Below are 4,289 nucleotides of genomic sequence, written 5' to 3' on the forward strand. Positions count from 1 at the left end.
CCTTCACACTAAAATGAGTAACAAGACAAGGATATCCACTATCACCACTCTTGTTCAATATAGTTCTGGAAACATTAGCCATGGCAATTAGACAAGAGAAAGAAATAAAAGGAAGAAAGATGGGTAATGAAAAAGTCAAATTGTCATTATTTGCAGATGACATGATATTGTATATAGAAGACCCCAAGAACTCCACCAAAAGTCTTCTAGACTTAATAACCAAATTCAGTCAAGTAGCTGGTTACAAGGTCAACACACAAAAATCAATAGCTTTCCTCTACACCAATGGCAGGCTCACTGAGAGAGAAATAGGGCAAATAATTCCTTTCACAATAGCATCCAAAAAAATGAAATATCTAGGAATCATCCTAACAAAAGAAATCAAAGACCTCTTCTCTGAAAACTATGGCACTCTGAAAAGAGAGATTGAAGATGATATCAGAAAATGGACAGACATCCCCTGCTCCTGGGTAGGAAGGATTAATATAGTGAAAATGGCCATACTTCCAAAATTGCTATATATATATATAATGCAATTCCAAATGAGATCCCAGCAGCATACTTCATGGACCTTGAGAAAACAATCGAAAAATTCATTTGGAATAAGAAGAGACCCAGAATAGCAAAAGCAATTCTAGGTAACAGAGACATGGCAGGGGGTATCACAATCCCCAACCTCCACCTCTACTACAAAGCTACTGTGATAAAAACAGCATGGTACTGGCAAAGAAACAGACTTGAGGACCAGAGGAACAGATTAGAAGATGCAGAAACAACGCCAGACACACTCAGCCATCTCATCTTCGACAAAGGAGCCAAACACCCTCACTGGAGGAAAGATAGCCTCTTTAATAAATGGTGCTGGAAAAATTGGGCTCCAACTTGCCAAAAATTAAAACTAGACCTGTATCTCTCACCATGAACTTAAGTAAAATCAAAATGGATTAAAGATCTAAATATTAAAATAGAAACTCTGAACCAGTTGGAACAGAGGTTAGGTAGAACACTTGAAGACATCGGTGTAGGAAAACATTTTATGAACCAAAGCTCAGTTGCCCGTGAACTAGCACAAACAATCAACAAGTGGGATCTCTTCTTATTAAAATGCTTCTGCACAGCAAGAGAAACCACCAGCAGTGTGAAGAGACAACCCACAATGTGGGAAAAAATCTTCACCTGCTCTTCCTCAGACAAAGGTCTACTATCTCAAATCTATAAAGAACTAAAAAAGATCAGACCTCCCAAATTTAAAGACCCAATCCAAAAATGGGCATCTGAAATGAACAGACATTTCTCAGACAAAGAAGTAGAAATAGCAATTAAAAACATGAAAAAATGTTCAACATCACTGGTCATTGAAGACATGCAAATGAAAACAATGCTGAGATTCCACTTCACCCCAGAAAGAATGGCTGCTATCATGAAATCAACCAATAACAAATGCTGGCGGGGCTGTAGGGAAACAGGAACCCTGCTCTAGTGCTGGTGGGAGTGTAGACTGGTACAACCATTGTGGAAATCAGTATGGAGATACCTCAAAGAACTAAGACTTGAAGTCCCATTTGACCCCACTATTCCATTGCTGGGGATCTTCCCTAAAGAATTAAAAGAATGATGCCACAGTGATATATGTGCACCCATGTTCATAGCAGCACAGTTTGTGATAGCTAAAACTTGGAAACGGTCCAAATGCCCATCAACTGGAGACTGGGTAAAGATGATGTGTTTTTGCATAAAATGGAGTACTACTCAGCCATAAAAAATGAGAAATTAGAGACATTTATAGCTAAGTGGATGCACCTTGAGGTGATACTCTTAAGTGAAATAAATAGGACACACATGTATAAATACTGAATAGTTTCTCTGGTGTGAGAAACTGAAAGTGTAAATGAGGACTAAAATGTATAATAGGTAATGTGAAATAGGAAGAAAGGGGGCAAAAGAGAAGGAAGTGGGAGGGCTAGGGGAAAGGATAGAAGGGAATGGGATTAATATGAGAAAATGAAAAAATAGGAACAAAATCTTTGTAAATAGGGAGGACTGGAGGGGTTGAAGGGAGGGCTGGGCACGGGTGAACAATAAGAACTAAGAGAGATTTTGTAAAGGTGCAAATTTCCAATGATGAATGTCATTATATTGTATACCTAAAATGTACCAATGATTAGAATGAATAATTGATAATGCAAAATAGGAAGAAAAGGTCCAAAGGGGTAGGGCTAGTGGAAGGGGCAGGGGAAAGTAAAGAAGGGAAAGGACAAATGCTGAGAAATGGAAAAAATGGAAATAAAGTCTTTGTAAATAGGGAAGGGTGGAGGGGGTGAAGGGAGGGCTAGGAATGGGGAAAAAATAAGAACCAAGATGCATTATGTAAAGGTAGAATTCCCAATGAGAAATGTAATTGTGTTGTATACCTACAATGTACCAATAAAAGAATTTAATAAAAAAAAAAGAAACGTAGTCCTTAAACAGACCATATTTACAATGCATATAACCTATGAGCAGAATATATAAAGAATTCTTAGAGCTCATTAATAGACAACCCAATTAAAAAGTAGACATAAGAAGATGATAACTAGCCAGTATAGCACAAAGAAAGATGCGCAACTCTAGAATCAGAAAAATTCTAATCAGTACCATAACAAGATTGAATCATACACTCACTAGGGAGATGAAGTTAAAAGTTTTAAAAGCCTTGTCATGATTTTTTCTTTTTGTTGGATCCTCCCCCTTTGCATTTAATTTGTCATGCTCAATGGATTCATTCTGCTGGGTTTCCTGGGGTTGTGATCCTCATTGTCTTTTCCTAGGGTATTGTGTAGAAGTTTTTGGAGTGCGGGTTTGATATTCATGAAGTTCCTGAGGTGCTCTTTGTCATGAAAATATCTTATTTCTCCATCCATTTTGAAAGATAGTTTTGCAGGGTACATCAATCTGGGTTGGAGGCTGTTTTCCTTTAGAGCTTGAAATACATCACTCCAAACTCTTCTTGCCTTGAGTGTTTGCACTGAGTCTGCAGTGATTCTGGTGGGCTTTCCTTTGTATGTGATTTGTATCTCTTCTCTCACTGTCTGTAGAATTTTATTCTTCTGTTGGATTTCTGGAATCATAACTATTATATGCTTATGTGTAGATTTTTTTTTTTATTAAGGCTAGCTGGAGTCCTATATGCCTCACTTATCTGTATGTCAAGTTCTTTTCCCCTCCTTGGGAAGTTTTCTGCCATTACTTCTGTGAACAGATTTTTTTTTATGTCATCTGCACTGTCTCCTGTTTCTTCATTGACTCCAATCAGTCTTATGTTGTTCCTCTTTACATCATCTAGAAGCTGCTGCATTGATTTCTCATGGTCCCTTACAATTTTAGAGCAATTTTTCTTTTCCTCCTCACTAATTGCAATCTTATCTTCTATATGTGAAATTCTTTCCTCACATTGGTTCATTCTGCTGTGCAGACTTTTGATGGAGTTTTTATTCTCCTGGAAATCTGTTTGCATCTGTTTTATGGATTCTATTTTTTTCCTGTATTGGGATCCCATCATGTTCCTCAGATCCTCTATTTTTTTATCTGTGTCCTCTCTGTATTTATTAATCATGTCTCACACCATGAGCAAAATCTTTGCTGTTATCTGAGTAATTATTTCTGATTTCATTTTTCCCAGATCCTCTTTTGTTACCAGTTCAGGGAGTCCAGGTAGTTGAGTATCAAAGTTTTCCATCTCGTTTCCCTTTGGGGTTACTGTAGGTGATCCAGAAGTCTGTTTTTGAAGCTTGTTTATGTGTCTTCTCATTTCTACGGGGTGGGGTGGGGGTGTGCTTCTAGTGCCTGTGCGGCTCACCTTCTCTGCCCTAGGCACTTGGAATGGCGCCTGGGGTGCTTCCTTCCATGTTCTGGGACTGGCTCAGCTTCCCTGCCCTAGGTGCTTGGGATGGTGGCCTATTTGGTGTTTTTAAGGGTCTTTTCCCCTCTCCCTATCTACTATTACTTCAAAATGTCTGACATTCCAACACAATGCTTTCATTTCCTTCTTTATAATGAAAAAAGTTTGTTGGGGGAATTTGGGAAGGGCTGGGAAGTTGGACACTATAAATGTATCAGTGAGAGAAATGATTTAGTATATCAGGTCCTGAAAATGATGATAGTGGAAATATTGGGCCTTGAGTAGACTATGTGGGCCCAAATTCTTTGTGCAAATTGTTTAGCCTTTCTGTTTCGGTTTCCTTCCTTATATACGACATGAGAAGGATGAAATTATCTAGCAGTTGTCAGTGGGCTGTAATGCACAACCATGT

The sequence above is a fragment of the Heterocephalus glaber genome, unplaced genomic scaffold, assembly GCF_053883595.1.
Source record: "Heterocephalus glaber isolate CG9 unplaced genomic scaffold, H.glaber_assembly_v1.0 deba00001497, whole genome shotgun sequence".
Taxonomy (NCBI): domain Eukaryota; kingdom Metazoa; phylum Chordata; class Mammalia; order Rodentia; family Bathyergidae; genus Heterocephalus; species Heterocephalus glaber.